The sequence below is a fragment of the Cebus imitator genome, unplaced genomic scaffold, assembly GCF_001604975.1.
Source record: "Cebus imitator isolate Cc_AM_T3 unplaced genomic scaffold, Cebus_imitator-1.0 Scaffold10, whole genome shotgun sequence".
In the NCBI taxonomy this organism is placed as follows: domain Eukaryota; kingdom Metazoa; phylum Chordata; class Mammalia; order Primates; family Cebidae; genus Cebus; species Cebus imitator.
Window position 1 is genome coordinate 7,677,964 of NW_016107325.1, and position 22,912 is coordinate 7,700,875.

Sequence of the window (22,912 nt, forward strand, 5' to 3'; positions counted from 1 at the left end):
TATCAATAATGTACTCAGTATTTTGCTTGAATTTTACCACATGCATTGTAATATTTTACTGCTATATGACACAGTTCTTCCATATGAATCAAGCATCGAATATACTTTTGATAGAGTCAAGAAATCATCATGAATGGGATAGTGTTATTTAAAAGTCAAAGGATAATACTCAAGCCTTTTCAGCCAGATTCTGCTGAGGCTGAGATTCATTGTTATATCAAGGAGGCAGCCACAGAGAGACTTAGTTTTTAACTATATAGGTTCCATTCTCAGGTCTGACACTCACTAGTTGTGTGTAACAAAAACAAACACAAAATGAGGCAACAAACAAACAAACAATCCACAAACAAGTAAACAAAAATCCATTCTCTGAATACCTATTATGCATCCTGGTGCCCAGTGGTGATAAGATACACACGCCATGTGTTCACTGACCTCCATAACACAATGCAATGGAAGAAACACACATGAAGTAAATGCATCCCATCACTCATTTATTTTACACATATTTATTAAGCACCTCTTATACAACAGAAACTATTCTAGGCAACAGGGAAAGAACACTGAATGGAGCAGACCATCCACAAAATATAAACAAAAACCTGACCTTATTGAACATATATCCTAGTGACTAGAAAACAGGCCCCCCAAAAATACATAGTAAGATATGTGTTATATTAAAGACTTATACATTCTGTAGAATATAATACAGGAAAGGAGGATGGAGATTCAACTTTTAAATATGTTGGTCTCAGAAGGTCTAACTGAGAGGATGACACACCAGGAAAGATCTGAAGAAGGTGAGAGAAAACCCAGACAGGTGTGTGGTGGAAGAGAATTCCACAAAAGAATAACAACCACAAAGGCCCTGGGGCAGGAGCATGTGTGATGTATGTGAGAAACAGCAAGGAGGCCCTGTGTCCAGAGCAGAGAAAGCAAGGAGACAAGCAAAAGAAGATGAGATCAGAAAAATGAAAGAGGGGCCAGATTGTTCAGGACAGTTTAGGTAAGTTTGTGAGCAAAATATGACATAATCTCACTTGGTATTACAGGGACCCGGTGTGTTAAGGATCTACTGTAGAGAAAGAAGGACAGAAACTGGGAGTTCAGCAAGGAACAACTGCAGCAAACCATGAGAGAAGTGATGATTGCTTGACCCCTGTTGTTGGAAATGAAGTTATTAAAAGGTATCTGACTCTGGATGGATTGTGAAGGTAGAGTTGATTACATATACTGATGAATAGGAGGAATCACTCTAATATCACTTCATGAAACATGCAACACGAGTCTGAATCTCTTTTTTCTTTCCTTTTACCCTTTCTAAATATGCATACACCACATATTAATTTTGGGTGAGGCATTAGGAAAGACTGCAGAAAAAAGACATTTGACATTGAAGTTTTTTATCTGAGAGAAAGGAAAAAGACAATGCGGGGCTTTGCAATGAGCAAATCAATGTAAATTTTAATGAAAGCAGTGCCAATGGAAGGTGGAAAGATTATGTTTATAAAACATATGAGGTTATGTGTTCATGGTTATATGTTACCCAATACAGAAACTAAATTAAAATGATATTGGTTGAAAAAAAAAAAAAGAGGAGAGGGATGCAAATGTGGTTGCATTCAAGATCAAAAGAAAAGAGATGTATTTATAGCTTATTCTATTGGTCTCTATTTCTCAGTTCTGCTTTCCCCTGTATGTTATTTGTATTCTCCTGATAGGTTGTCTTCAGGAGGTAAGTAAAATGATTCACAAAAACTCTGAAAGTAAGAGGAATTTGTTTCTTCCATGTTTCAATCCTTTCCACTAAAGGCAGGATTCTTGTTGCAAGGGAAAAGAGTAACCTGTTTTGTTCACCCTGCATCTCATGCTCATCACTGTGCCTCACACAGATGCTATAGGATGGTGAAGAAGTGATTTCCTGCATGAACATGCAAATTCTGAAAAGAAATAGATAAACACTATAGTTGGCAAAGTAGGTTAGGGCAGACAAATAGTCTGATAAGCCAAGGGAAAAAGTCTGTATTTTATTCAAAAAGCAACCAACTTATTTTAGTCGAGGTACTGGCATGATCAAGTTTACCTTTCTAAGAGTCAGTAGAAATAAGGAGAAGAAAATGGGTTGGGAAGTGTTATAAATTGCATTTCTGGTCACAATTCTTCATTTATCCCTGCACCTCTACCCTTTGCCACATGGCAGAAGAGGCAGAATACCTTTCCCCACTCTTTGACTCGGAGTACACATCAACATGACTTGCTTTAGCAATAACTTGCTTTAGCAACTTTGAATAGTCAAAGTTGAACAAGTTCCTCATTTAGGCCTCAAAAGGCCTGTAGAGTTGTTTCTCCTGCTAATATGACCCTACTATTGCCATGCCAGGGTTGTACGCTGGTTCTAGGAGGAAAAAGTTATGTGGAGCCAAGTGAATCCACGTCAACTTATCCTAATAGATCAACAAATCACCAGATTAACAAACAAGCCCAGTCAAGATCAGCAAAGCCCCCAAGCCAAGCCCAGGATAGACAGCTGACCCACTGATTCATGAAAATAAATTATTGATGTTTTAAGCACTTAGCTGTTGAGTGACTTGTTTTAACAAAATTGTAAGTTTGGCCAGAGTTAATTGGATACCTTCAGGGCTCTGATATTGGAAGCTATAATAATAATGGGCCAGAAAGTAAAAGAACTTAAATCAAAACTGCTGTAGAGGAGCTGGGGAAGGAGAGTCTAATACTTAATACATACTTAGGAAGTAGCTTAGGATAATGAATAAGTCTCCAGTTTACTCTGTGGGCAGAAATAAAAATTTGTTCAGGAAAATATAGAATTGGAGATGACAACGCTGAGTTGGGCCTTAGAACCGGGGACTTAAATTAAGCAAGAGGACAGGAAGCTGGAGAAGTTGATAATATTACCAAGAAAAATATGTAGAATGTGAGAAAATAAAGATCCTGGAAAGTGCCAATAATAAGAAATAATAAAGATGAGAGAAACAGCAAAGAGTTTCCTCACTGAAGCCAATGGACAAAGCATTGGAATAATGAGATGTTCAATACCATGATTAATTATTACAGGGAAATTAAGTAATATGAGTGCTAAAAAAAATGTTGCTAGTTGGCAGTTGTGAGGTTATCAGCAACCTTGATGAGATAAACTTCAATGCAATGGAAAAGAGAAACCAGATTAGGAAGAGTTGAGTCCATAGGAAAAGGCAGCAAGCAGTAGAAATGTTCATGAAATTCAGTGGTGACAGAAAGAGAGAATTGGTTTGATATGATTTCGAGTCCAAACAGAGAATGGTGCAGCCTAATGATCAGGCCAGAGGAAAAAAATTAACAGTGAGGATGACCTGAGAATAAAATCCAAAAATTTGTAAGACCTACACTAGACAACAATGATAATAATAATAGCTATAATTTACTTACTGAATATAAGTAGGGGAGTAATAATAATAATACATAGGATAGGGAGAACTTTACATCTTTACATGTGTTATCACATTTCAAATACTATAATGTCCTATGAAGTACAAAAAAAAATTATTACAGATGAGAAAACTGAGGCTTAGCGATATTAAATAATCTTACCAAAATTATATATGTTGTAAGAAACAGAGAAGATTTTTGACTCAAGGACACTAAATCTTTTCAATTATTCTAAAATATTTGGTATTTTATAAAACACTATGGAAATCAGTGTGTCCGTGCATTGTGTTTGTACACATACATTCACATACACATACATAGCGGGAAAAGGAATTTCACTTTGCCAAAACAGAAGCCCCGAAATAATTTCCCATAAGTTAATGGAGAAATTTAAAGGTAAGAAATGTGAATCATCTGAAGTTTGGACATACCATACAACATTTCTCTGCAGATGACTAAATGGAAGTATTGCCTTTTTCTTCAATATCTATGGATGTAGCCAATTCAACTCTGAGAACAGGAGGTCTAGGTAAATGCACATCACTAGCACTATAGTCATTTAATTACAGTAGTTGAGCAATTGAAAATGGATTACTCTGGTTTATTTTGTATAACACTCTGAATTTTTTAAAACTAATACTTATTCATCTATACTATAAATGTGCCATGTAGAAAATAATACTTTTAAAATATTTGTCTATAAACTGATACACTTTACACAAATTGTAATGAATAGAAATGAATTTTCTTTTCTTGTAGAGAATGTGATGTTGGATATTGTATGATGCAGAATCATTACTTACTGTGTCAGACAAATAGATGTGGCAGATGTTATGATTGATTTAGATGTCTATTGACTCCATATGATTTCATGGTGTACCTTGAAAGTTGCTTTTTAAAATATGATTTTATTTTTTTAGTAATTTTAGATTCCTGATAAAATTAAGCAGAAGGTATAGAGATTTTCGATATACCTTCTATTCCTACCTATGCACAGTTTTCACTACTATCAAAATCCCACACCACAGTAATACATTTGTTACATGAATGAATCTATTATACATTGATGTTATTATCACCCAAAGTCCATAGTTTATATTAGGGTTTACTCTTGTGCTTGTACATTGTAGGGGTTTTGACTTTATAATCAACTTATAAACTTGGAAATAGTATGTATTCAACAGTACAGTGGTACAGAGTAATTTTCCTTCTCTAAAAATCCTCCATCCTCCTCCTTTCTATGCCCCTCTCATTAACCCCTGGGACTCACTGGTTTTTTTACTGACTCCATAGTTTTGCCCTTTCCAGAATTTCATGTAGTTGAAATTATACAGTATGTACCCTTATCAGATTGACTTATTTCACCTAATAATGTTCATTTAAGGTTTCTCTGTGACTCTTCATGGCTTGATAGCTCATTTCTTTTTAGTATAGGATAATATTTCATTGTCTTGATGAACCATAGTTTATCCATTCACCTAGTGAAAGACCTCTTGGTTGCTTCCAAATTCTGGCAGTTGTGAATAAAGCTGCTATAACATCTATGTGCATGTTTTTGTGTGTACCTAAGTTTTCAACTCCTTTGGATTAATATAAAGGAGTGCAATTGCTGGATTGTATGGCAAAGTGTATGTTCAGTTTTGGCAGAAAATGCCAAGTTGTCTTCCCAAGTGATTTTCACTAACAGTTATGAAAGTTCCAATTGCTCCACATCCTTGCGAGTTTTTTTGTGTTGTAAGTGTTTGGGGTTTTGGCCATTCTAATAGTCGTGTTATCTCATGGTTTTACCTTACATTTCCCTGATGACATATAATGTTGAGCATCTTTTTGATATGCTTGTTTGCCGTCTGTATATCTTCTTCACTGAGGTGTCTGTTTTGTAATTGAGTTGCTAGTTTTCTTATTGTTAAGTTTTGAGAAGTTTCTGTATATTTTGAATAACATTCCTTTATCAGATATGTCTTTTGCAAATATTTTCTCCCCATTGTGGCTTGTCTTTTCATTCTCTTGACAGTGTCTTTTACAGAGAATAATTTTTCCTTTTAATAAAGTTCATTTATCAATTAATTATTTCATGGGTGGTAACTTTGGTGTTCTACATAAAAAAAAGCATTGCCATATTCAAGGGCATCAGACTTTTTGTCAATAATATCTTCTAAGAGTTTTATAGTTTTTCATTTTATATTTGTCTCTATAGTGTCTTTTGAGTTAATTGTTGTGAAGGGTATAAAGTCTGAAACTAGATTAATTTTCTTCTTGGCTATGGATGCCCTGTTGTTCCACCACCATTTGTTTAAAAACTGTATTTTGTCCATTCTGTTCAATTTATCTATTTGTCTACTCTTTTGCCAATACCACGCAGTCTTTATATTGTTTTGAAGTGAAGCAGTGGAAATCTGACTTTTCTCTTTTCCTTTAATACTGTCTTGGCTAGTCTGAGTCTGTTGCTTATCTGAATAATCATTATAATCAGTTTGTTAATATCCACAAAATGACTTGTTGAAACTTTTATTGAGATTATATTGAATCTACAGATCATGTTGAAAAAAAAATTACATCTTAACAATGTGTTTCTATTCATGAAAATTGAATATATCTCCATTTACTTGGTTCTTTTGTAATTTTATTCATCACAATTTTGTAGTTTTTCTCATATTGATCTTACGTGTATTTGTTAGATTTATACATAAGTATTGGGGGGGTGTTAATGTAAATGGTATTGCGTTTTTAATTTTAAAATTTACTTGATCATTGCTAGTGTATAAGAAGGCAATTGGCTTTTGTGTATTACCCCTCTATCCAGCAATCTTGCTATCATTGCTTATATGTTCCAGTATTGTTTTTTGTTTGTTTATTCATTTGGATTTTCTGTGTCAAGGATCATGCCATCTGTGAACAGAGACAGTTTTATTTTTGGTTCTTGATCAGTATACCCTTTACTTCCTTGTCTTATTGCATTAGCTAGGACTTCCAACATGGTTTTGAAAAGGAGTGGTGAGAGGGAATATCCTTGACTTGACTTAGACTATAGCAGTGAACCATCTACTTTCTCACAATTAAATATGATGTTAGCTGTAGGTATTTTGTAGATGGTCTTTATCAGCTTGACCAAGTTTCCCTCTGTTCCTAGTTTCCTAAGAGTTTTTGTTATAAATGGGTGTTGGATTTTGTCACACACCTTTCCACATCTATTTATATGATCATGTTATTTTTCTATAGCCTAATGTGATGAATTACATGTGTTGATTTTCAAATGTTCAACCAAACTTGCATACCTGAGATAAATCCCACTTGATCATGATGTTTAATTATTTTTTTTTACATTGTTAGATATGGTTAGTATTTTGTTAAAGATGTTTGCATCTATGTCTATGAGAGATATTGGTCTTAAGTTGTTGGTTTTTGTCCTTGTAATGTCTTTGGTTTTAATATCAGAGTGATATTGACCTCATAAAATGAGTTAGGAAGCATTTCTTCTGCTTCTATCTCCTGGAAGATATTGTAGATAAATAAAATAATATGTTCTATAAATGTTTGGTAAAAGTCACCAGTAAATCCATCAGGTCTGGTGGTTATTGTTTTAGAATTTTAACTATTGATTCTATTTTTGTAGTACATATAGGCCTATTCAAATTGTCAACTTTTTGTGTGAGTTTTGGCAGATTGTGTTTTATAAGGAATTTGTCTATTTCAACTAAGTTCAAACTGGTGGTCATATAGGTGTTCATAATATTTATTTGTTACCTTTTTAATGGCCAGTGGATCTGTAGTGATATCTCATCTTTCATTTCTAATATTGGTAGCTTGTATTTTCCCCCATCTTTTTTTCTCTAGTTAGGCTAGCTAGACGCTTATCAATTTTATGACCCTTTTCAAATACTAATCTTTTGGTTGCATGGATTTTTGTTATCTAGAAGTGTGTTGTTTAATCTACAAATGTGTGGGGTTTTTTAATAAATATTTTTGTCATTGATTTTTAGTTTAACTCCATTGTAATCTGAGAGAAGACATTGTATGATTTTATTCTACTCTTTTAAATTTGTTAAAGTTTGTTTTATGGTACAGAATAATCTATTCTGATTACTATTTTATGTGAGATTGAGAAAAATGTTTGTTCTACTATTCTTGGATTAAGCAGTGAACTGATGTTAATCATATCCAGTTGATTAATGACTCTGTTGAGTTCAATTATGTCCTCACTGATTTTCTGCCTTCTAGACTGGTTTATTTCTAATAAAGGGGTGCTGAAGAATTCAACTACAATAGTGGATTTGTTCATTTCTTCTTGTAGTTTTATCATTGGTGCCTACATATTTTGATGCTCTCTGTTGTTAGGCATAGGCTTGTTAATGATTGTTATGTCTTTTTGGAGAATTGATGCCTTTATTGTTATAGTGGTACTCTCTATCCCTGAAAACTTTCTTTGTTCTAAAATCGACTCTATTTGAAATTAATATAGCCACTCTCACTTTCTTTTGATTAGTGTTAGCATGGTATGCTTTCCTCCATCTTTTTACTTTTAATCTATATGTGTCTTTATGTTTAAAGTAGGTTTCTTGAAAACAACATGTAATTAGGTCTTGTGCTTTGATTTACTCTGACAATCTCTTTTAATTGATGTATTTAGATCATTGAAGTTTTTCCTTAACATCAACTATACTTTTTTTCTAAAATCTTTATTAGTAGTTGCCATAGAGTTTGCCATATTCATTTACAACTAACTCAAGTCCACTTTCAAATAACACTACACTGCTTCACTGATAGTACAAATACACTATAATAACAAAACAATTTTAATTCCTGTTTTTGTAACATAACTGTCATTCATTCCACTTATGCATAAATAAATATATACATACACACATATATAAAACCATGTATAACTAAATATAATTTTGCTATTATTATTTTAAACAAATTTATTCTTGGATCAATTAAGACTAAGAAATATAAAAGTATTTGTTTTACCTTCACTTATCATGCTCTGATGCTCTTATTTCTGTAGTACAAGTTTCTGGCATACATTACTTTTCTTCTCTCTGGAGTCTCTTTTAGTATTTCTTGCAAGCCAGGTATGTTGGCAGCAAATTCTGTCATTTTTTTTTTTTTTTATCTGAGAAAGCCTTCATTTCTCCTTCACTTTTGAAGGATGACTTTACAGGGTACAGAATTCTAGATTGGTGTGTTGTTGTTGTTTTTCTCTCACAACACTGTTTCACTCTACTCTCTCCCTGCTTGCATAGTTTCTAAGGAGAAGTCTGATATAATTCTTATCTTTGTTTTTCTCTAGGTAAAGTATTTTATCCTCTGGCTTTCTTAAATGCAATCTTCTTTATCTTTGATGAGATATACCTAGTTGTAGGTTGTGGGTTTTATTGTTTTGTTTTGTTCTTGGCATTTGTTTTGCTTGGTGTTTCTTTGAGCTCCCTGGATTTGTGGTTTGCTGTGCAAAATTAATCTGGGGAAATTCTCAGGAATTATTGCTTCACATATTTCCTCTGTTCCTTTCTCTTCTCCTTTTGTTATTACCATTATAAATATATTATACCTGTTATAGTTGTCTCACAGTCCTTGGATATACTATTTTGGGTTTTTTAAATCTTTTTTCTTCATGCTTTTTCATACTGAAAGTTTCTATTAATATTTCCTCAAGCTCCGACATTTTTCCTCCACCATATCCACTATACTGATGAGCCCATCAAAGACATTCTTTATTTCTGTTACAGTGGGTTTTGTTGTCATTGTTTTTGTTTTGTTTTGCTTTTAGAGATAGGGTCTCACTCTGTCACCCAGGCTGGAATGCAGTTGCACAATTGTAGTTCACTGATGCCTTTAACTCCTGGGCCTAAGTGATCTTCCCACCTCAGCTTTCCAAAGTCCTGGGATTACAGGCATGAGCCACCACACTTGCCTGCTATAGTGATTTTTGTCTCTAGTATTTCTTTTGGTTCTACACTGGAATTTCTATCTCTCTGCCTACATTGCCATCTATTATTAAATGTGTCTGCTTTATCCATTAGAGTCCTTAGCCTACAAGTCATAGTTTCAAAATTCTCAGCCCGATAATTTCAATATCTCTGCTATATCTGTGTCTGGTTCTGATACTCTTTCTGTTCTTTCAAACTATATTTTTTGCCTTTTAGTATGCCTTGGAAGTTTTTGTTGTTGTTGTTTTTGTTGTTGTTGTTGCTTTTAATCAGACCTGTTGTACTGGGTGAAAGAAACTGTAGTACATAGGCATTTAGTGATGTGGTGGTACAGTGCGGAGAGAGGGAGAGTGTTCTATAGTTCTATGATTATGTCTCAATATTTAGTGGGTCTGTGCTCCTGAACTGTGAACCTTACAGGTGCTTCTCAGTGAGCCTCAATTTAGATGGGGCAGGATAACTAGAGTGGGTAGGAATTGGGTCTTTCCCTTTCTCCTAGTCATTTAGACTGACAATATCCCAATAGTTTCAGCTCTGGGAAAATAGTTTGTCTTAAGGGAAGTCCTTATTAAGAAGAATGGAATACCCTGTCATATTTCAAAATGATTCCTTTTCTCTTCTTCTTGTCTGAAGCATGAGGGAAATTTTTCTCCAATATTCACTGTGAGAACCTCGTTAAGTTCCTGGAGGTAAACTCACTAAAGTGTAGGAACTCCTCTGTGACTGGGGTCCCTGGATTTCTTTTAACTTTTAGCAATATCTACTCTGCACCTCTGGCCATTCATCAATTACAGTTCAGATTCTCCTACCCCCAATGCTAGTTCTTATGGAGGTTTCTGCTGGGGGGCTTCTGCCCTAGTAGTTGTGATTCTCTGTATCTGCCTGTCTGTCTCCAATTTTGGGAGCAGCAGTTTGCCTTGTGACTTTACCTCTCTAATGGATCTGTGAAGAGCTATTTCTCCATTTGTTCAGTTTTCTTACTTGTTAGGATGGAGTGATGATTTCTACACTCTTTACATGCTAGCCTGGAAACCAAAAATTGCAGCTATTTTTTAAATAAATTTCTGGAAACAGTTTTTCAATTACATTTTTTTTTTATGGGGTCTCATTCTGTCACCCAGACTGGAGCGCTGTGGCACAATCTCAGCTCACTGCAACCTCCACCTCCAGGGTGCAAGCGATACTCCTGCCTCAGCCTCCCAAATAGCTGAGATTCCAGGCGTGGGCCACTCTACCTGGCTAATTTTTATAATTTTAATAGAGACAGGGTTTTGCCAAGTTGGCCAGGCTGCTCTTGTACTCTGGCCTCAAGTGATCTGCCTGCCTTGGCCTCCCAAAGTGCTGGAATTAGAGTCTGGATCCACCATGCCTGGCCTCAATTGCATTTCATAAAGACAATTTCAGAATAAAAAATGTGTTATTGAGTTTTATTTTATTTTAACACTTAGTTGCAGTTTTAATACTTATTTAATATTGATTATAGACTACTTAAATTGATTTGATCCAAGATAGCCAAATAGAAACAACTCTGGTGCACAAAACCCAGTGAGACAGATGCAGAAAGCAAGATGTCTCTGCAGCTCCAACCGAGGTACCAGGTCCATTTCAATGGAACTGGTTAGACAGTGGGCATAGCCCAAACAGAGCAAACCGAGGTGGGGAGGGGTGCTGCTTCACCCAGAAAGTGCATCTGACCGGAGAATTGGGGGCTCCCCCGCTGCACCCCAGTACAGATATAGTGTTTCCCCCAAAGCCTCTGCAACCGACAGAACAGGAGATTGTCACCGATATTTAAAACTTTATAATACCAATCTCAGATATAAAGCAAGTCATATTATCATGGTATCATATTTCTTTACTATTGGTTAGGCATTTTAGTTGCAAACAACAGAAACTTTCTTTCTTTATCTTAAACAGACAAGGAATTAATTGGAAAGCTGTAAACAAAAATAATATCCAGAAAGACTGGATCACAAGGCTTAGCAAGAATTCGACAGAGGAAAGACACAGCCCAAATCTTCTATTTCTGTTTAGAATGTCACCTAAGGAGACCTAAAAACTACAGAGACTAATACTGCTAAATTCTTAAATCCACCATATTTTCTATAAAAATAACTCTGGTTGGACTGTTTGCTTTTGTCTCATGTTCACAGGCTTCAAACCGCAGAATCACCTGACTAGGTTTTCTACTGACAAATAGAAACACCTGACTAGGCACACATAGCTCACTTGCTCTCCTCTCTGGAAGCAGGTGGGTGAATCATTTGCCAGCACTTCGACCACCACCACTGGATTCCTATGCATTTGATTATGCTTTCCTGTCCCAATTATAAAGATCAGAACTAAGTGGCACAGCCAAAACAACAAATGCCTCTGTACCTTTTTATTTGACAATGGTGAAATAAGTTGACATTTCTACTCTAAATAAGTAAGATGATGAAATATACAGAGTCAGCTCTTGGCATAGGGCTTGACTTACACAGTACTCAATAAACAAATGTTTGTTGAATTGAATTCTATATAAATAGAGGCAGTATTACAAATAATGAAAAATGTTGCATACTGTGAGCATCATTTACATTTGCCATCGAAATATACTATGTGATTTTTATAACAAATTTACTCCTAATTGTGCTTAAACTAACAATAAATATAAAACAATATTAGTAATAAAAATAAAACTAGCAATTCCTTGAGCTTATACCACCCAATCATCATGGGGGAAGGTAGCTCAGAAGTTTGCTGAGTGGCATTAACCACGTATACCAAGCTTGTTCAACCTATGGCCTGTGGACAGCATGCATCCCAGAACGGCTTTTAATGTGGCCCAACACAAATTTATAAACTTTCTGAAAACATTATGAGATATTTTTGCAATTTTATTAGCTAATCAGCTATGGTTAATATTAGTGTATTATTATGTATGGTCCAACGCAATTCTTCTTCCAATGTGGCCCAGGGAAGCCAAAAGATTGGACACCCCAATGTGTACAGAGATAACCAAAGCCTGGTTAACCAAAGATTAAGACATTTCCAAGAGTTTATTGTGGTTTAGAAGGACTTCTAGAGTCAGAGGTTTTGGCACAACTTTGAAGTTTCTTATCTTAAGCTTTTTAGAAAATATCTGAACTTGTTTGGTCAGAAAATTGGACGGTAAGCCCCATGATACTAAATATTTCTCATAAGGTATCAAGAAGGGATAGGTTTAAATTAGGTTGAAAATTCTGCAAGAATGGCACTTTTTACAGTATTGCAATATTTCTAACTGACGCCTATCTTAATCCCAGGCCATGCATGTATGGCTTCATGAAATGTGCAGCATCAAATAAATTATCAGGTTTTTGAACTTTGAAGGTGACAAAAGAAATAAGAAAAATTTTAATTTGAGAGAGTTAAAGTTTAGACATTCCTTTATAGTTAAGCCAAATTGCCCAACCCTTATCACAGTGTAACTACCCAGTGTGAAAGCCTTAAATAAATAAGTTATCACTTGATCTTAGCCAAAAGGCCGAGAAGCGATATAAATAAGTTATCTAAGTAAGCTGTCGCTTCAATTTTTGTAAGTGTTCTTTTTGTCTCTAGGCCCGTATACCATATCACACTTACATCTCTGTCTTTCTATGCTACAAGCTACAAACTGTATTACAGTCGAGTTTCAAAACTGCCAGGCATCATGAGAAAGGTAATATGCACATAAAGGAGCTTATATCTTTCCCTTGTAGTTCATTTTCACTGGTTCTTCGAGTTGTTCTGCTTGCACACCCAGCCTGTACCATAGAGCAGCACTCTGATGTCTGTTTAAAGAGTCACTTGAAGAACAAATAGATAAAAGCAAGTTTGGACTATAAATTAATATAACCCTGAACTAGCAAAGTCTTTTTTGCATTCATTTTTAACTGGGACTGAAATTTAAAATAATTTCCTGGAGAATAAGAATTAGAAGCTCCCATTGTTAATCAAATGCATTTAATTATAGAGTAATGATTGCTTCCAATAAAAGAAATATATGAAAATATTTGAACATTAGAGGAGGATGAGTTGGGAATAGTCTATCAAAAGAAGAAATAAGAATTAATGAATCTAAGAAAAGCTAAATTTCAAAAAGAATGGAAATTGCAGTTATTCCTTTCTTGCAAACTTTCCCGTTATGTTTCATGGTACAAGTAAATAAACTCATGTAAGAAGCATTCAGCAGTTTATATTAAGCAACTATTTTGTGCCAGGAGCTTGTACTCTGTGCTGATGCTTTTCAAGTAAAAAAAAGTGTCCACTTTCATAAGTTCACCTTTTCTGTAGGGAGACAAAGATGAAAAAAATTAAATCAAATTAAATTATAAATAAATAAATAAATCAAACATACTGCATTTAAAAGAATATCATCTTTATAGGAGGTGTGAATTTTTTTAAGCTGATATTCAGAATTCCATATTTTAATGTTTCCATAGAATTAGTCAAGTGAGTATCATTTTCTTCCATTTAACTTTGGAGAAAAAAAAAATCCTTGAACAATATAAACCTGGATTTTATATTATGTTACATAATCACGGTTTGGGAGAGTTGTTTGTTTTGTTTTTTACCTGGAAACCAAAAGAGAAATTACATGTCTCCTCATATTTCAGAAATCTTTTGCCTAACACTGAGATTGTATTTTCATATCTTTCAAGAACAACAATGGTTTTGTTAGCAATAGACAGGTGACTTAGATACAATCTGGTGCTTGCCTGGGAGATTCTTTCAATAAAGAGAAAATGAAAGACACTAAGAAAAGGTGTGTGACTCACATTTTGGAAAAGTAGCTATTGTTAGTTTCAATTTTCTTCAATTAGGATGGATGTTAGTAAGGATGTTAACCCTGTCATTCTGGCTTAAGTCCAACTTGGGTAATTATATTCTGCCTCCTTAGATTTTCTTTGGGTACAAAGACGTTCTTCATTCTCACTTCACACTGTTTTGTGATGTTGCTGCATGTAGCTAAATAGATGCCACATTTAACCCTGAGGATCATAGCACCTCTGTGGTGAAAACTTGATCCTTCTGCATGGTATCAGTATAAATACACTTTTAGGGTAAAGGTTTTAGAACATGTAAAGCAGTAAAGTAAAAGAAGCCCTATGGCATTCTTAACTGAAGATACAGGAGGAAAAAAAATCCAATGGAATGAATTGTCTCTGACAGGGTCTCTGCAGTAATGGGAGATTCTTTTAGCTGGGCCTGGCTGCAAATGTAAGATCATTATCATTAGATCTTTAAAATACCAAAAGCAAAATATGAAGAGATTTAAAGTCACCTTTAAAATCACCCCAAAAGTTCAGTTTCAATTATCTACAATCAATGTCATTCTCCTTGACTAGAAATTGGTACCAAAGAATAAATTCTAAGAGGAAATTTTAAAAGTACAATTGATGCTGACAGTTTATCAATGGAAGTACATTTCTAAACCACGCTCATCTATGCACCAAGCCTCTGTTTATTTCTCTGCTCCACCTGCTGTGTGCACTTTTGCCACATTTTTGTAGGGACACCAGACATTGCTCAAGAGTAACCTTTACTACAAATACTTGAAACCCTTTCTTCAAGATTACATTTAGAGATATGCATTGAGCTCCATGTACTGTAAGACTGCAAACATTTTTTACAAACATTTAAAATTCCCAAGGAAACAGGCTTCCCTCTGTAATGCCTATTAATAAAGCCACTGAGGTTTTACATTCCTTAAATTTAAACAGCTCCATTTTAATGATAATAAATATATGCATGCTGTTTTACAATTGTCCATATAATATGATTACCAATTTTAAGACATATTAAGTAAAGTATAGAGAAACTGATGGAAAAAAAACATTGAACACCAATAAATAATTAGACAAAGAATCAACACAGGTGATTTATACAAATAAAAAGAGCATAGAAAATCTATAACAAGGGAAAAGTATACATATTTAATATCAGGAATTACAGGTAAGTAACTAGCATATAACTTTTTTTGGCAATTCAACTATCAAACAATGGCAACACTCAATATTAAGGATTAAATAAAGTAAACACTAGTACATTGTTGGTTAGAGTGTGAATTGGTACAATCCTCTTGGAAAACAATTTGATAACCTTTAACAAGAGCCTGAAAACATCCTTTTCCTAGTAATCCCATCTCTGGGAATTCATTTTAGAAAAAATAATTTCTTAACCAGATGAAGTTTTATAGACAAAGATGTTTATTGTATCAAAACATACAATTAATCTATCAATAAGTAAAAGGATCGTTAAATGTCCAACAATAGCCTCCAGAGAACTTATATTTAGTTGAGGAGATAAACAATAGATAATGAATGCAATATATAAGTTATTTATGTAGTATGTTAGATGATTACAAGTGCTAAAGAGGGAAAAAGAAAAAGCAGGGCAGGGTAGGAAGGAATGGAAATACTAAGGAGTGGCAAGCTGTGGTATTTAGTAAAGTAGTCAAAGTGGGCCTCATTCAAAAGGTGACATTTTAGGAAATCTTGAAGAATGTAAAAAAGATAGCACCAAAAACACTCATGGAAAGATAATTCCAGGCTAGAGGTAGATCCATAGCAAAGGCCCATAGATAAGAACGTACCTGTGATGTTCAATGAATGGCACAAAAGTCAGTATGGGCAGCACAGAGAGCAAAGGGTAGAGGAGGTTGGTAAGGCAAAAGATAGGGAGAGCACGGAGTGTCTGGGGCATTGTAATGGGTACACTTACTCTTGGACTGACATGGGGAGCTACAGATGTGAGTTTGGGCAGAAGAATGTCACGTTTAACAGTATTGATCTAGCTGCTGTGTTGAAAATAAAATGTTTGGGGCAAGAATAGAAACAGAAAGGCCTGTTAAATAAGCTATTGTGGCTATACAGTCAAGAGATGATGGTAGGTTGTACCAGTGTGATAGCAGAGGAAGCGATGAGAAGTGATCAGATTATTAAAATGTTTTACTATTTACAACCTTACAATTATACCCCAAGCCTCAGCATCATGTAATATACCCATGTAACAAACCTGTACGTGTACTTCCCAAATTTAAAATGAAGATTGAAATTATTATTTAAAAAATTTTGAGACAAGAGTCAACAGAATTTTTAAATGAATTGGATTGAAGGAATGAGATTGAAAGAATAGGAAGAGTGACACTCATAGATGCCTCTAATGTTTTCAGCCTGAGCAACTGGGAATGCAGAGTTGAGACCCATCAGGGTTGGGAAGGCAGAAGGAACAGGATTCAGAATGAGAGAGATCAGGAAATCTGTTTTAAGCATGTGATGTGAGATGTCTATTAGATATGGACAAGGAGGTGTCGAATATGCAGTCAGATATATTAGTCTAGAGTCCACAGCAGAGGTCTAAGCTGGAAATACAAATTTAAGAGTATGAAGTGACAACTCTGGATGAGATCACCAGGATAGTGGGTGTGCAAAGAAAGGAGAAGTGAACCAATCACAGAGCCCTGGGGTTCTTCGGTGTTAGGAGTTAAAGTAGATGAGGAAGAATCAGGAAGGAGCAATCAGTGAGGTAGGGAAAATTGCATGGTGTTCCTGAATTTGAATGAGGATAATACAGGAACAAAAGAAGCAGGGATCAACTATATTAAATGATGGTGATAATTAAGATGAAGACAGAGAATTGATAATGGGAATTAGTAATATGGAGGTCATTGATAACAGATTAAAGCAGGGTTTGTGAAGTGGTGGGAATGAAATCTTGTTTAGATAGGGTTTAAGACAGTATGGTAAAAGAACTCAGCCATCTATATCAAAGACAATCACTTCAAGAATAAAATACTTTTTTTTTTGTCTTTGAATAGTCCTGTTAGTTACCATCTTTCATTCTGTTTACTCTTATTTCAGCTACATTTTGAAAATGTATGCCTACGTTGCATAATGGCTCTAACACAATTTTAATTTGGCTCCAACAAAGAAGTTTGTAAAAAAAAACTCCCCAAATTTCATGCCCTCACGATTAGTAGTTCAATTTACTGCAGTGCCATTCATATAATTTTAATCAGTGTTATTATTAGAAGAAAAACAAATGTACAATTCTTTTTGCCCATTCATAAAGCCTGAAGCATTTAACTATTCTAATTTAAATATGCTGGAATCCCATTTCAATGTTGACCCCTATGTGGGGCATTAGCTTTGGTATTAGGACTCAGTTTTTAGGTTTCACCATCCATAGAGGAAGTGTGACAGAGGAAGGTAAAACCTGTTCTGCAGAGGCTGCCCTGAACACCCAGGTATCATCAAGCCATCACAGATGGAGTGGGGGAAATTCTTTGCCAATTCTAAAAAAAATAGCATTCTAGGTCGGCTGCAATGGCTCACACTTGTAATCCCGGCACTTTGGGAAGCCGAGGTTGGTGGATCACCTGGGGTCAGAAGTTTGCGACCAGACTGGCCAACACAGTGAAACCCCATCTCTACTAAAAATACAAAAATTAGCTGGGCATGATGGCGGGCACCTGTAATCCTAGCTACTTGGGAGGCTGAGGCAGGAGAATTGTTAGAACCCAGGAGATGGAGGTTTCAGTGAGCCGAGACTGCACCATTGCAATTCAGCCTGGACAAAAAAAAAAACGAAAAAACTCCGTCTCAAAAAAAAAAATAGCATTCATAGATATGGCACTCTCACTTCAAACTTACCCTGCCTAGTGTTGCACCCAATACTTTAAATAGCCTCTAACACTTCAGCAGAGAGCAAAAGGAGGCCATTGATTCAGCTCTCAAAAGCAGTGAGACACAGGGAGGGGAACATCACACACTGGGCCTGTTGGGGTGTTGGGGAGCTAGGGGAGAGATAGCAGAGAGTGGCGGGATTGGGGAGGGATAACATTAGGAGAAATACCTAACGTAGATGACGGGGTGATAGATGCAGCAAACCACCATAACACGTGTATACCTATGTAACAATCCTGCAAGCTGGGCACATGTACCCTGGAACTTAAAGTATAAATAAATAAATAATTAAAAATTTAAAAAATAAAAGTTGTGGGGGTATTGTTTGTAATGGATGGGGCAAAGTAGCAACAAAAAAATCATGAAAGGAAGAAATTTAAAAGAACAAACTAGGAATACTCAAGCATTTAAAAAATACTCACCAACTTAACAGCATGGCATGTGATCAATCCTCCCCAAACTAGCTTATACGCCATCACTAGAATTTCCATTCTTCTTATAGCCTCCAGCTCACTTCCTTAAGCTGCTAGGAAGACTTTCACAGACATGATAAGATCTGTATTTACTTACGTTCAACTTTATTCTAACAGGTATTTGAGGTACCTAAAGTAACATAACAACACCAAGATGGAAATCAAAACAAGGCACAAAACTAACAAAAATACAAGAACAAATACGGTATCAGGGCAAAAGGAAAATCATATAAATCATAATTATTCGAGTGATAGATGTTTCATGTGCCATGTACTGTTAGACACTATAAATAAATCATCTTATTTAATCTTCTCCGATACTCTGTAAGAAAGGTGTTTTTAGTTTCTTATTTTCAGATGATAAAATGAAAACGTAGACAATTCAACTCACTGGCCTAAGGTCACAAGGCCAAAAATACCAGGAGTTGAGATACCGGTCTCTGGTTGGCTGATTCGAAAGTTGATATTCTTAACCATCTAGCAATTAGGTGACCTAAAATGTCCATCATAAAATCTTGTGCAATAAAAGGGTTGGGGTGATGTTTGGACTAACATTGCCAGTGGCCAGAGCAATGAGGAAAACAGAACAGTTGCAAGATGCGAATTGAGATTAAACAAACACAACTTTAACTTAGCAAAAGCAAAATCTCCACTCCTGTTCCCCCATACATCTCTTAATATGTTCAAGAAAAGGATATGTAGAATGTAGTAGGGTCTATACTCTACAACATCCTATAGCAAATACGGTATCAGGTTTTGTACATTTGTTCATCAGGTGTCATAATGCAAGCCAATGCAAAAATTCCAAACAGCATTCCTTAATGTCATTTGCTGCGTGTTGAAAAAACAGCAAGGAGATCATGCAAGCTGGTTATGAAGCTCTCTGATGTTCTGAATGGGACCAAAGGTAACATTCAGAACATCAGGATGTCTTGTGAAGTGAGTCTCTACTGGTAGCACATTTCTTCACCTGACTGTCTACCCCACCACAACCAGGTAGAATAATCTCAGGAGGGGAGCATGAATCATGAAGAAGCACATTCAGAATTAAAACATTATTTAATATTTAAAAATTTAACACATTTTCTTATATACTTATAAAACAATACCTATAGAATGTAAATCTAACTCTTTATAGGAATATGAACAAAATATTTACACTCAATAGAAAATTTGAGACTCTGGGAATGTATAATATTTTTATGTTTATTATTGAGAGCTTCGATTTTATAAACATTGTGAAACAGTAATTTTGATTAACAGATCACATAATCTTTGTCTGGTACTCGTTGCAGTGAATATGAGACTATATTTATGGTAGGAAGTTGGAGTACTGAAATGTTATGTTGCTGATTAAGGACAGATATGTATGCTTTAACAATTAGATGAGCTGAAAATAAAGTATTCCTCCACTCACAAACATTATTAAGCCTAAGTTGGGCTTGAATATAAATAAATTATCACCCATATTCACATAAAATTGGGCAACAAGAATGCCTATCAGCAAGACAAAAATTACTTTTAAACAGTCCTGGGTCTTCTCTAAAGAAAAGTGAACATTTGCACTCTTGCATATTTTCTCTTTACAGATTAACATCTTGAGAAGTATAGTCATATTTAAATAGCAATTCTGTTGATCATCATTTGGGAACATGACTATTTAAAGAATACTCTGATTTTGTAAGCCCTCATTGTCAATTACAAATACATTTTCTTCCCTAACTTTTTTTTAAACAGAAATTTTTCTAAACTTTACTGTCTTCATCCTATTTTGCAGACAGCGTAGTTTTCCATTTTGTGCAGTTCATGGAAATAAATCTGGCCAACTTGGGGAAAATAAGGTTATTTTAAAGAATTATTTTATGTTTTCTCACAGACATGGTCAACTTGAAATAAAGAGAAAGTTCATGAAACAGAATAACATTACCTTAATCTGTTAAATTCTAGGCCAATAGATTTGTTTCTTAATTGTGGTAGTAGTAAACAGACAGTTACTATGTTTGAAAGAATCAAACAAACAAAAAAAAAATACTTGGAAGCTTGGTAATTTCAGCTCTAACTCTCTTTCCATAGACCGTATATTTCCAGCCAAGAATTCAAAGGCCAAGTTTCTTCTATACATACCATTCTCGCTTTGAATCTTCACCCATAGTGCCTAAGCTTGAATCTGAAACTGATTCCCTGGTTGAAAGTTATAGTTTTACTTCTTTTGGTGAGAATTACACAAGAAAACCACCAGGGTGGATCATTAGGTGGTATTACTGAGCAAAAAAGGTCTCCTGGATCTTACATTTTCTCAGTGGCTCTCTCAGCCCTTAGCAGTTGCTCCGACTACATACACATGTTCACAGCTTCCGATGCTTCTCCAAACAATGGCACCCTTTCCTGAATTCTATCTCTAGGAATCCTTCACTAAGTGAAATAGACTCCAGGCCCTTTAATACGTAACTATTCAGAAACAAATCTCAAATTTTACTTAATGAACACAATTTATTAAGCCTTTATGCTTTACTAAGAACTCTGGGGCAACACCAGTGTCATATAGTTTTTTGAAGAAATAAAGTCACATTATGTTTGATTTATAGATAGGAAACAAGTTTCTATCAACCACAGTGACACATTTCTAGTCATTTTCCAGTATCTGTTTGAAGACTAAGCTGACATTTCCATGTCCCCCTCCTGGCACTGATCAAATACGAGTATCTACACCCGGCTTTTTTCTTTGCCATGCCAGTGGTAACTTGAGACTGTGAAATACCTCTGAGCCAATTATAGCTCACTAACCTAGATTAAAGCTAAATTCATAGCTACTACACATACACATACACACACACACACACATACACACACACACACACATACATACACTTCCCTTCCTAAATACAATTGCTCCTTCCTGTGGCACATGAATTTTTAACATAATCTTAATTCTAACATCAATATCAAAATTTGTTCTTCCTGTGTTTTTGTCCCAAGGCTATATTCTCTCCCTCTCTCTCTCTTTCTGTCTCTCTCTTTAATTGTACTTTAAGTTCTGGGATACATGTGCAGAACGTGCAGGTTTGTTACATAGGTATATATGTGCCACGGCACCTATTGACCCATCCTCTAAATTCCCCCCCAACCCCCACCCTCTGACAGGCCCCAGAATGCCCCACCTCCTGACAGGCCCCGGAGTATGTTGTTCCCCTCCCTGTGTTCATGTGTTCTCATTATTCAACTCCCACTTATGAGGGAGAACATGCGATGTGTAGTTTTCTGTTCCTGTGTTAGTTTGCTGAGGATGATGGCTTCCAACTTCATCCATGTCCCTGCAAAGGACATGATCTCATTCCTTTTTATGGCTGCATAGTATTCCATGGTATATATGTGCCACATTTTCTTTATTCAGTCTATCACTGATGGGTATTTGGGTTGCTTCCATGACTTTGCTATTATAAATAGTGCAGCAATAAATGTACATGTGCATGTATGTGTCTTTGTAGTAGAATGATTTATATTTCTTTGGATATACACCAAGTAATGGGATTGTTGGGTCAAATGATCTTTCTGGTTTTAGATCCTTGAGGAATTGCCATACTGTCTTCCACAGTGGTTGAACTAATTTACATTCCCACCAATAGTGTAAAAGTGTTCCTATTTGTCCACAGCCTCGCCAGCGTCTATTGTTTCTTGATTTTTTAGTAATTGCCATTCTGGCTGGTGTGAGATGGTATCTTATTGTGATTTTGATTTGCATTTCTCTAGTGATCAGTGACGTTGAGCTTTTTTTCATGTTTGTGGGCCATGTAAGTGTCTTCTTTCAAGAAGTGTCTGTTCATATACTTTGCCCACTTTTTGATGAGGTGGTTTGTTTTTTTCTTGTAGATGTATTTAAGTTCCTTGTAGATTCTGGATATAAGATCTTTGTTAGATGGGTAGCTTGCAAACATTTTCTCCCATTCTGTAGACTACCCATTCACCCTAATAATAGTTTCTTTTGCTGTACAGAAGCTCTTTAGTTTATTTAGATCCCATTTATCTATTTTGGCTTTTGTTGCAATTGCTCTCAGTGTTTTCATCATGAAGTCTTTGCCTATTCCTATGTCCTGAATGGTATTGCCTAGGTTTTCCTCAAGGGTTTTTATGGTTTTGGATTTTACATTTAAGTCTTTAATCCATCTTGAGTTAAACTTTGTATAATGTATAAGGAAGAGGTCCAGTTTTAGCTTTCTGCATATGGCTAGCTAGTTTTCCCAGTACCATTTATTAAATAGGGAATCCATTCCCCATTGCTTGTTTTTGTCAGGTTTGTCGAAGATCAAATGGTTGTAGATGTGTGGTCTTATTTCTGAGGTCTCTGTTCTATTCGTCTGTATGTCTCTTTTGGTACCAGTACCATGCTGTTTTGCTTACT